This window comes from Oryctolagus cuniculus, chromosome 1 (assembly GCF_051225735.1).
Source record: "Oryctolagus cuniculus isolate XC-2025 breed Fujian yellow rabbit chromosome 1, ASM5122573v1, whole genome shotgun sequence".
In the NCBI taxonomy this organism is placed as follows: Eukaryota; Metazoa; Chordata; class Mammalia; order Lagomorpha; family Leporidae; genus Oryctolagus; species Oryctolagus cuniculus.
The window spans coordinates 84,422,690-84,435,118 of record NC_142867.1 but is presented as its reverse complement, the minus strand read 5'-3'; the positions used below and the strand labels follow the sequence as shown (position 1 = coordinate 84,435,118).

At 43.3% G+C, this 12,429-nt stretch overlaps 1 pseudogene; it reads right to left on the bottom strand.

Annotated features, from left to right (window-relative positions):
- Nucleotides 1–533: 533 nt before the first annotated feature.
- Nucleotides 534–928, bottom strand: LOC149128494 (transmembrane protein 14A pseudogene; annotated as a pseudogene).
- Nucleotides 929–12,429: the final 11,501 nt, after the last annotated feature.

Sequence of the window (12,429 nt, the reverse complement as noted above, 5' to 3'; positions counted from 1 at the left end):
ACTGATTTCACTTGGTTTCTTAAGTAGTAAACTAGGGTGCATACAAATGTTCTTTCCTTTTACAAAATAAGCCAAACTTTTCTCTTGTTAGTAGCTGCACTCATTCAACATCAGGATCATCTTTTATTTCCTCAGATTCAGGAGGAATTCATTTGGCAGGCTGCATACCTTCCGTGTCCCCATAGCGTATAGCTTTTCTACTCAGAAGACCCTGTGAGCCTGGTGAGGCCAGCGTGGGATTGGCTTGGGTTGGCCCTTGCCTGTGTCAGGTTTCATGGCAAAGCAATCTAGGTCAGTAATAACACAAGAAATATGCTTACATTTTTGAAAGCTGGTGTGTGCAAGAATAGGTCAAGAAATTCATGGAAAGAATGGAATAAAAATACATTTTTTTGGTGCAAAAAGATTTTGAAAAGCATGCTTTGATTTTTTTCTTTCTTTTTAAAAATTCGTTGAATGCCTTTAATAAAAACAGTACTTGGCAATTACAAAAGAATTTGTTAAAAAAAAACACACACACCTCAAACTAGTGTTTATAGTAGAGGTGACCCCATTGCTTCTGTTTCTAGCATAAAATAACACAACATTCCACAGTGAAATTTACATATAGTTTTCAGCTCCTCAGAATGCTCACAGCAGCAATAGACAAGTCTCAGGACCATCATGCGGCTCACACTGCAGCCAATCCAGCAGGTGTTATTTTTTTAGACCTCTTAAGTCTCAAACCCATTATGGTGGCAGGGACAAAAGTTGTAAATAATAACAGTTTTAAATCTCATTTGTCACTGGAGACATGATTAGTGCCTTGGCCAGCCAAAAATCCAGCAAAAAGGCTAACAATCAAAAATGGAACACTACCTCTCTGCTTATATCCCCAAACGCTCCTGAACTTCACAAGAGCTGCATAACCAAAACCAACCAGGTCCATTGGCGAGGTTGCAATTCTGAACCCTGGAGGATGTCTCTGATCACGTTCCTCCTCACTCTCCTGCCTTTGACTTGGGGCCACTGATTCACAGCCATGCATAGTTTTTTTTTTTTTTTTTCCCATGATATGTGTTTTTTACAAATTTTTTTGAAGACTGTTTATATGTGTACATTTAAATTTCTTCACCAAGATAATCTTATCTTTTAATTATACTTTCCATGAGATTTTTAAAATATCCTTCTATTTTCCTCTTGTAGCATTTCTCATTTTAGACCAGCCACATTTCAAGTGCTCAGTGGCCCCATTTGGCTGGTGTATTGAACAACATAGGTCTATTCCAGAAGGGGGGGTGTGTGAAATAATATTTTCCTCTGTAGGAGAAGTAGCTGCACGTTCTTCATGTGTTCTGTCATGTGTTTCCCAAGATATAACTTCTTATTATATTACACTGCCAAGTGGTCAAAAGTCTAAGAACCAGAGGGACTTTGCTAGCATTTGAGGAATCTTCCTGATGTACCATGCCATGCCCACCTTTGTTTAAAATGCAAATCTCGTTTGGGTCAACAGACAGCTTATAGCCTTCAAAATGCTAAGGGTAATCCATGAGATTGCAAGACCTAGATTATTTGTACCCAGTAGATCCAGTTTCCTTAGTGCAGCATCTGACATTGCCGAGAGTGCACAGTTAAAACGTATGTGGCCACAGGTTGCTGTGAGATGATCTTCCTTTCAGCTTCCCAGAATGAACACTTCCTTGAGACACTCAGAGCCAGCTAGCTGGGTGCAAGACACCTGCTCTCCATGGGAGTTTGTGAAGGAGGCAATATGTCAAGGAGAGTAAGGTGTGTTTAATGTACTTGGAGTACTCTGTAAGGGCAGCTAAGTAGTACCCTGGAAGACTTCCAGGAGGAAACATGTATGGGTAGAATATATTGATCTGACCTATGCAAATGTCTGTGATTTGCTTCGGGCAGGTGGCAAAAATACTTAGGTGTTTTGTGATCATATTGATATTGTGGTGTCACTGGACCTGGTCAGAATATATTGAGTAGGGTCAAGGAATGTGATGTTGGTAGGAAATACCTGGTGCAGGCTGTTCTGATCTTCTCTGCTGTCTACACCGACAGGTGCATAGAACTGCTGCTCTCATTATTCAGCACTGCAGGGAGGCTGCCATAGATCAGAAGCACGGGAAGTGGTGCCGCTCACTGGCAATTTCTGGGTAATAACATCGTATGCATTTCCATTTCTTCCTAGTTGTGTCATCCACACAAAAATCTTCCCAGAATTAAAGGTCCTAGCTGGTATGTTACTGCCTCCTAAGGATTGAGCAGCCTGAAGGACATACTTTAAAGCCATAATCATCACACAGATAGAGCCACCTTGCAGCGTTCCTTTTTCACTTTTCTCTTTATCCCTCCCTGTCTTTATCACAAATGATGGCCTGCTGTTTCACAACAGAGCGTGAGGATTCATGTTCCCATTTTTGAAATAATCGAACCTAGAGGCCTTTACCTGGTGAAAATTGACTTTGCTGCTCTTCTCGTGTTCGGTGTGATACCATTATCTTGAGCAGCACCATGTCTTAGAGCTATAATGTTTGAGGCCTGCAGAAATAAGCTCTCAGTGTGATGAGAGTTCACTAGAATGTTCACCAGGGTAATTACCTAGAGAAGGGGCCCAGCTTTCCACTGGGATGCTGATGATCTCGGGTCCAGGCATGCTAAGATGCTGTAATGCATGCTGCAGGGACCCTGGCTCAGAGGATGCTGGCTCTAGTGCATGTGGGGCCCTCAACATCCTTGCAACCAACTGAAGCCACCTTATTACCTCCGAATTTTCAAGAGGACATATCTAGCAAGGTGAAAACTGATGGCTCCAAGCTTCCAGACATCTTGCTAACATGGTATTGGAAAGGTTCAATCACAGTTCAATTTTACCCCACCAGCAGCAATCTTGCAAATATGCAGGAGGTTCAAAGCTACTACTTTCAAAGCAATAACTCTCAGTATACTTTGTTTACTGTCTGGTATTCTCACACTGGCTGGGAAATTGGAGCCTCCTGCTTATAGTGGAATTGGTGAACGTTTCATCAGAAGAATCTGTGGGAATGTCTTTAAAATGTCAGACTTCACCAATCTCTGGAATTTTATCAGCACTTTTCAGGATGATGTGTACTCCGTCAGCACACCGAGTGCCTGCTATGGTTTTATAATCTTAGAGGAGTCGGTTGGCAGATCTTAGCCTGAGAGCAGTGGAGCATAAATATTAGCTTTCTGCCAACCCTTGGGAGAAGAACAGAAAAAGACACATGTACAGTTTGGCCTTGTCAAGATAAAAATCATGTTTTTGAGTGTCTGAAAAATTATAATAAATCTGTGTATGTATTTCTTCTTGCTCCTGAAAGTATTCTAAACTTGTACTGGAAACATCGGGCCCGATCACGCATCTTTGATCTATTGGTGGTCAGCAAACAATATCTATTCCTTCCTCCAAAAGAGCAATCCTTGGGCTCCAGAAGCAACAGGAAATCATGCTACCTTGACAAACTAGTCCCAAAGGGAGGCTCTGGAGAGAAGGGGAGTGACCACAGGCCTGGTGCAAATAGGTAGTTCCAATGCCGTCACCACTGTGACCGTCCTCTTTGAAGCAGGCATGGAAACTATGGAGAAAACACATTAAATTCACTCTGGCTCCATTGGTCACAGCCAGTGTCCTCGTGGCACTCCTGGAATATCCTCCAGGCACTCCAGGCTGGAGACCTCAGCCCTTGATGACCAGGTAGAATGATGCTCCCATGTGGAAGTGGCCACTGGGGAGTAACAAAGTCAGCATGCAGGTAGTGATGGTTACAGCCCAGTCACGCACACAGCAGTTGGGGGGTGGAGTGGGGGTGGGGAGGAAGAGGAGAGAATTGCATGCCTCCCGAGGGAGTCATTCTCACTGTGCATATATTTGAAAGGTAGACCAGGTCATCTGAGGGACCTTTTTAAAGAATAGCAGAGTAACTGTACTCAGTCTATACCTTCTTCCTGTAGCTGTACCACAATTGTCTATGGATCAGACAACTTCTACTTCTCACACCACTGTGAAATCTCTCCTCTTTCAGATGGCATTGTCTGACTGAGATGTAGACATCTTGTACCTGACAAGGGAGATCTACGGTTTTCTGATGTTCATACATTTTTGTTTTTTCAAATGGAGAATGTGTCCCTCATTCCTCAGCACACCCGAGGCCTGTATAATGTGTTTAGCTTCAAGGAATGAAGATGCAGAGTGGGATGAGTGAGACGGGGTGTACAGCGTCCTTCCTGGGGCCTCAGGCTCAGAACCGTCTCTCACCAAGTCCTTGTCTGCTGTACTGCACTCGTTCTAAAACACTGGGCTGTGGTGATAAGAGGCCTTGAACAGAGCAGTGATGAATGTGTTTGAATATTAACGTGGGTCCTGAAGCGCTCCCTCGGGCATCATTGGAACAAGAGGTGAGTAGCCCAGTGTACCCCGTACATTCAAAGTATTTGAGGGAGCCAGACACAGAGATATTCGTCCTTCAAAACAGCCCTCTACCTATTGCAATCAATATGTGTGAAGGAACCCAGGATATTTCTCCCTCAGTCATTACAGTGCGTGCATGTTTGTTTTTTGCTTCAGGCAATTGATATGCAAGAGGACCTCCTCCTTTCCTTTGCCTGATGGGAGAACAGAGATTCACCCAAATGAAACGTCTTCCTACCATTTCCCCTCTGTCTTGCCTAAAGCCAGAGAGGTAAATCTTCCCTTCCTGGAGTCAGCCGCCTGCCAGTCCAGAGATGGTGCCATCAGACACCTGAGGGCCTGGAGCTCACATGTTACTACCTTCTCCCAGATTTCCTGCCCTGGAAGCCTGGAACTTCTTATTCCTCCATCTTGTCACTCTGAGACTTGTTATTCCTCATCAGAAGACTATTTAAGACAGAGTCCTACACTGCTTTGAGAGAGTTATTTTCTTGATAGTACATTAAATGTTACTATTCTGACTTTTCTCTCATGTGATGTACACTCTATAATACAATCACTTGTTTGTTTGTTTTGTCTCTTATTAATTTGCCTTTGGTAGCAGGATATTCTTCCCAGCTAAGAACTTAGAAGATTGAGAAAAGAAATGATATTTTTCTCCCCTTCACATACGATTACTACCTGGGGTATTTTTTAAGCTCTGGGTTTTTCCTCTTAGTAGTCACACCAATGATGTCCTTTTCATCTACCGTCCTGAAGAGCCTTAACTGTTTATAAAAGGTCCTGAACGACTTACTAAGCACATTAAGGTTGAATATGTTTCTAAGCTAAGCTTTGGTTTAGAAGAAAAATAAACTGTAAATGGCACAGAAAAAAAAATGTCCCGGACTCTCAGATAGGCTCTGTGATGACTGAATAATAGATACTCAGGGACAAGAATCATTGAAAGAGCCTACTGAGATTCGGCTGTATTATCTACCAAAGCCTGCAGAAAACAAAATATGTGACTGTGTGTAATGCTAAGGAATTGATCATACTCTCGGTCTGACTGAGAGGATGACCCAGAGTGGGTAACTGGTAAGGAAAAATGAAAATGGAGGTGCAGTCCAGATATGTTTTGAGGCCAACTGCCTAGAAATCGTAAATCCACTTATGCTGAGCTCCCTGTAACAAAACAATACCTCTGATCCTAAATGAAACACACAGAGGATACATTTTGTGTTGTCATCAGGAGTTGGTGAAATTAAACCAATCAGCTGCAGAAATATCAGCTTAAACAGCTCTGCATGAGGTCTTCAGAATGTTAATGGAAAACGTATATTTTTAAAAAAGGATCTATGCCTGGATTTCAAAACATTTTTCGCCAAAATAATATTATATTTTATTTTTCATGAACCTTTTTTTTTTTTTTTTTTTGACAGGCAGAGTGGACAGTGAGAGAGAGAGACAGAGAGAAAGGTCTTCCTTTGCCATTGGTTCACCCTCCAATGGCCGCCGTGGCCGGCGCACTGCGCTGATCTGATGGCAGGAGCCAGGAGCCAGGTGCTTTTCCTGGTCTCCCATGGGGTGCAGGGCCCAAGCACTTGGGCCATCCTCCACTGCACTCCCTGGCCACAGCAGAGAGCTGGCCTGGAAGAGGGGCAACCGGGACAGAATCCGGCGCCCCGACCGGGACTAGAACCCGGTGTGCCGGCGCCGCTAGGCAGAGGATTAGCCTAGTGAGCCGCGGCGCCGGCCATATTTTTCATGAACCTTCTGAAGTACGCTTATACTTGTCTGCAAAAGGATGTGAATGTTTAGCAGCCAATCATGAAAAGGTTAAAATTCCTTCCTTCTCTATCTGTGCTTTACAAACTGTGCTGTGAGTACTATAAGCTGGGCCTATTACCGCTTTGGAGTTCAAGTCTCCCAGCTACCCAGCTGTTCTTTTGTATGCACAACAAACAGCAATTTTAAAGTTTGATTTGACTTGATTTTTTTAAAGAAAGATTTATTCATTTATTTGAAGGAGTTAGAGAGAAGGAGACACAGAGAAAGAGAGAGACCTCTTCCACCCACTTGTTAACTCCCCAAAGACTGCGGTGGCCAGGGCTGGGCCATGTTGAAGCCAGGAACCAGGAGCTTAATCCTGGTCTCCCACATTGGTGTCAGAAGGCCAAGTATTTGGGCCATCTTCTGCTGCTTTTCCTAGGCCATGAGCAGGGAGCTGGATTGGAAACAGAGCAGCTGGAACATGAACTGGCGCCCATATGTTCTTCTGTAGTCACAGACAGTGCCTCTATATATGCTAGGTCAGAGCGCCCGCCTCTGAGTTGATTTTTGACAAACTTCACTTTCATATCATTTTGAGAAAACACAATAAAAGCACTCACCACTCTATGTCTTTCCTTGAAAGTGAATCTGGGTGCTGTTGTCTTTCCATTGTGCTGCCCTGAAGGAGCCAAGGACAAGGAGAGATGCTTAGCCACTTCTCACGCACGCTGGGATGATGGACAGCTGCTAGAGAAATACATTCACAATTGCTTCAGTGCTTATTCTTAGAAGTTACATGACATTTGCTACAGATCTGAGTCAGCCGAGCTGCATCCTCATATTTGTCATGCTGTCATAATGACCAGAGTATAAAAGGATAAAAACCTTCTGGGGGCATTGCTGACCTCCCAGAAATAGTGTTCCCATTTTCATGGTCACTCTAATAGCTGCCTCCAAATGTTCCCCAGATGAGTCCCCATCTCTCTGTGCCATCTTTTCTGAAAGGAAAGGGCCTTGTGAAGGGCCCCCTGGCTGCACCTGCGACCTCCTTCCTTTCTCTGGGAGTTAAGAGCTGTGCCAACACACGCGTGCACCTCCACGTGCTTAGAGCACACAAGGTGCTGTTGCCGCAGCGTATTGCCTCTGCATGAACAACAGACTTTTAACTCTTCATGCACTCTGCCCCCATTTATTCTTGTTCTCATCCTCTACCCATGCTTGCCAGACTTTGCTCTACTCGACCATGAGGGCTTGCACAGCAGGCTGGCCTCATTCAAGGAATATAGGCTGCTCACACCGCCTCCTCACACCCAGAGCTGGGTGGAAGTATCTGGACTTAGCTTTCCCACGAGCCTCTGCTTCGGGGTTCTGTAAGAAAGAGTGTCTGGTTTGGGTTCCCAAAACCAAATTTGTGGTCATATTTAGCACTAAAAAAATTCACATTGGAATTTTCAGCTTCTTTAACAAAAAATTTAAATCCTCCCCATCAGGGGCTGGTGCTCCTGCAGTGTCAGCATCCCCTATGAATGCTGGTTTGAGTCCTGGCTGCTCCATTTCTGATCCAGGTCCCTGCTCATGTACCTGGGAAAGCAGCAGAAGATGACCTAAGTGCATGGGCCCCGGCACCCGCATGGGAGACGTGGAGGAGGCTTCTGTCTTTGGACAGGCCTAGCTCTGGCCATTGTGGCCATTTGGGGAGTGAACCAGCAAGTGGAAGATCTCTCTCTCTCTCTGTCTCTGCCTCTGTATCTCCAACTCTGACTTTCAAATAAATAAATTGGATGTGAGGGTGATCTGGCTGCTACCCTGCTCACCACACTGATCACTGGGGTTGAGTCAGCTGATCAGACTGGCTAGGCAGATGTCCCCTTCCTGGTCCATGAGCATCCCTCCCAAAGCTGCACGCTTGGTCAAAGAGGATGACTTTCCCCACTAGAGGGAGGACCAGTCTTTGGTCAAGAGTATACAAGTAGCTGTGCTCCTCTGCTAGAGCCTCCAAACAAGCCCTCAAATCAATCAATCCATCTTTAAAAAACAAAACAAAACAAAAAGACACCTCCCCGTCATTACTTGTGGCTACTGACTCATCCCCCAGAGCCTTGGCTTCTTTCCTGGATTCTCACTGTTCAGACAATGTCCTATGCTCCCCAGCCCATCTCAGGGGGCTTGGCAAGCCTCCCTGGGTGCATGATCTTTGCTGTTCAGAGGGCCTTCCCCGTTCAAGGCACAGAAGGCTGAAGCATAGAGAGCTTCAAAAATTCACAGAGAAACGGCATTACAAGAGAATGAATGTCTATGAACATTTTAAAGCTTCTCAAATATGTGTATGTGGATACACATACAGAGAGGATCACAGTTTGTAGCAAATGCATATTCTAAAATTCTATATATTTCAATAGTTTTGCACCGAATAAACTTAATCCTATTTTTTCACATACTTTTTGAGGTACCTTCATGCACATAAATAGCCAGCAGCTCTGCCTCAATCACACCTTCAGGGCTGTTGGGCACATTTCCCCTGAACACTGTACCTTATCACCTGTCCAAGGCTTAAAAATCTGGGTGTCTAGCATCAGTTCTGTCCCTGTAAGTTAGCTTTTCCTCCAAGACATGGCAGCCTTGCAGTGTTAATCCCAAGGTGGCTTTCTATTTTTGTTTGTTTCAGCCAACCTACACAAGTATTATTGTCTACAAAATCACATATTTGAAATTATAACATTTCTTATGATAATGCATGCCTATGGCACTATGTCTGACTATTATCAGACTCTCTGTGGGTGAAGGGAGCAACAGGGGTGGTTTTGGCATCTGATTCTCTGTTTTTATTGCAGTCTCTCTCAGACTCCAGTAACAACCAACCATCACCATGACCTAGAGCATTGGCAAATGTGCTTTTAGGACAAGAGCTTAGATTACTTGTTGTGAAGTATGCACAACCAATTCTAAATATATTCCACCACTAACCTTAACAATAAGGCATTTTCATTTACCTTGTCCTGTATGTGCAAGTGGACACATAGATTGCAAGAGAGCCACAAATCTCCCACTGCTTTTCCTCCTCACATATTATTCCAAAGTATAAAAACTGTCTGATACTCACTCCCAAGTTCATGGATTAGTTGGGGTGACTTGGCAGCGTATGCAGTGGGCCATGCATTCAGTTTCTAATGCAAAGAGAAAAAGAATGGATTCAGATTAACTCCCACCCACCACTAAGGGGAGAAACAAAACATAAATTGACAGGCATCTCTCTTTATAATAACTAGGCCAATTACTATATAAGCAGTCGATCTTTGTGCCTGTGTTCTAGATTGTTAGGAAAGGGCTCCGGAGGCACGGTCTGAGAAATACTGAAGGGTTTGAGTCATGTCAACACATCAGAATGCCCCCATTCTAATTCTCCAAGGTCACCAGCTGCTTCCTGGGGGGTATGCCATTTCAGTTTTCTTTTTCCAGAGATATCCTTCCCCAAAAGTTTCTTTCTTAAATGTAGTGGAGATCAACATCTGACTGTTAGCATGACTGATTATGCTGATAACCTTATTCCCTTGTTAAGTGATAGATAATAGGACATACTTTCCTAATTATCCTGCCCATGACCATGCAGGCAAACCTTTATACATTGTTTTGTTTTGTTTTGTTTTGTTTTTTTTCAAAATTAAAGAGTGCTATTCTCCTATAATGACAAAGACTGCTTCTATATTGTTGACAAAATGTACTGATTATAATTATTAGTCCTCAAAAATGACTGGATAAAAAATAGTACTTGGGATAGCAGAAATGAATCTCCTAGGAATTCGTTTAATCCTTCCCATGAAATAGTTTCTGTGATTTGAGAAGAAAATTGGTGGAATGCTGTGCTTGATTTGTAGATTCAAGTGCCTTCCTTCAGAGATCCTGAGTGGTTTGCATGCTCATGGAATGCTTTGTTTTAGGAATCTGAATTAGTCTATTTTGCATTAGTAGGATGCAATATCACAGGCTGGCATTAATAAAAAAGAAAGAGATTAGCTTTGTCTGAAGATCTTGGAGGGAGTGTAGCAAGCAATGGCCATCCCATAGGCAGAGTCTCCTATGTTTCTGTGTGTAGCACATCCTGGGTAGGTAGTGACAAATTCTTTCAATTTCTGTTTGTTATGGAGGTCTTTATTTCACCTTCATTCATAAATGAGAACTTTGCTGGTTACAGTAATCTGGATGGACAGTTATTGTTCTCTTAAGACTTGAAATATATCTCACCTTTCTCCCCTAGCCTGTACGATTTCTGATCAGAAGTCCACTGTGAGTCTAATTGAGGTTCCTCTGAATGTAATTGGGTGTTTCTCTTGTGCACATTTTAGAATCTTTTCTTTATGTTTTACTGTGGAGAGTTTTACTACAATGTGTCCTGTTGAAGATCTTTTCTGGTCATATCTATTGGGAGTACAATGTGCTTCCTGTACTTGGATGTCCCTCTCTTTCTCCAAATTGGGGAAGTTTTCTGTTATTATTTCATTAAAAAGGCCTTGCAATCCTTTCTCTGTTTCCATGCCTTTGGGAACTCCTTAGGACCTGTATGTTGGATTGTTTGATAATATCTTGTAGATTTCTAAGTGTTTTTTGGTTTTCTAATTTCTTCTTGTTTTTAGTCTGACTGTAAAATTTCCAGAGATATATTTTCTAGTTCAGATATTCTTTCTTCTGCCTCACCTACTCTGTTGTTAAGACTTTCCACCGCATTTTTTATTTGAGCTATTGAATCCTTCATTTTTAGTATTTCATTCTGATTTCTCTTTAATATCACAATTTCATGGGAAAATTTTCATTCATATAATGTATAGTTTTCTTTAGTTTGTGAATTTGCTTCTGATTGCTTCTAAGTAATCTGATGATTAGTTTTCTGAATTCCATTTCTGGTGTTTCGTAAATCTCTTTATCTTCACCTTCTAATACTGAAATGTTGTAGTGTTCCTTTTGGGGGCTTATAATGTCTTCCTTATTCTTACTTAAGTTTTTTCCTTTGTTTTTCAGCATTTCTGTACTTTTTTTTATTGTATGGTAGCTTTTATCTTTGTGTCTCTGTGGCTTACTGGGACGTCTGTAATTTCAGTGAATACCAAGAGATGTGTGCTGGGTGTGGCCAGGTTGCTCTGTTCAGTATTCCAGGGTAGAGCAAGTATCCAAGGTAAAACCTTCATTGGACTTGGTAGCTCTCATCTGATTATCTGGATGGGGAATGGTCACCTCTGATAGTGTGACCCTCCCTTTTCCTCCCAGCTGTGATATGCCCCGCTATCAGTCCCTGGTGTGCTTAACACTCATTTGCTGCTTAATGAGCTGCACATTTGATTTGTGGAGTCTTTCCCTCTATGATGAACTGCCCTAGGTAACCAAGGAGCTCAGGGTGTGGGGAAGCACTCTGCAGTTGCTCAGGGCCTGGCCACACTGTGTCTCCTCTTATGCAATCACTGTTTTCTCAGACTCAGCTCCAGGGTGGGTTTTATTCCTCGGGTTAGGTCTGTGCATCACGGGTGAGCAGAACCCCTACCCACTTGAGCCTTGCTCACTTCTCCATGGGGGTGGGCGTGTAGGAGATTTCCACAGGCGGGGCTTCCCCTCCGCTCCTGATGCTGGGCAACTGGCGCAGTACAGCTGGCATGGTGCAGCTTTTGTGCGGATGGGGCAGAAATTCTTTTGAATTGTTGTGGCCTTCACTGTTCGGGTGGGGGTGGGGGGAGTGAGGTGACCTCTGCTATTGCTGGGCATGGACATGGGAGGTGAGGGTGGCAGCTACTTGCCTGTGACAAAAAAAAAAAAAAATGTTGCATGGGGAGGAAGAGGAGAGAGGTGCACCATCTCCTTAGTTAGTTAGTTTTCTCTACCTGCCTTTGCTGTCCCAGGGGGCTTGTGTATAGCTTCAAAAGCAGTTCACCGAGCTCTCCCTTCCACTGCTATCCACAGTGCCATGGGCCCATGGATTCCCCTCTCACCTGGTCTGCTGGGTCCAGCGTTCTCCTCCTCATGTCTAAGCTTCTGCGTTTTTTTTTTTTTTTTTTCATGAGTATTTGCTCTATCAATGTGGGCCTGGACTATCTCTATTGTTTTAACTGAGTTTCCTATTGCAGATTTCCTATGACTTTATCTTAAGCATGTACTTTTCTCCTCTTTTAAAATATTTTGCCCCACATGAGTTTAACAGTCTTGTCACTATTCTTCCCTCTTGGAAATCCTCAGGAGGTGCTTTTTTGTGCTGTCAACAATGGTCCAAATCACCT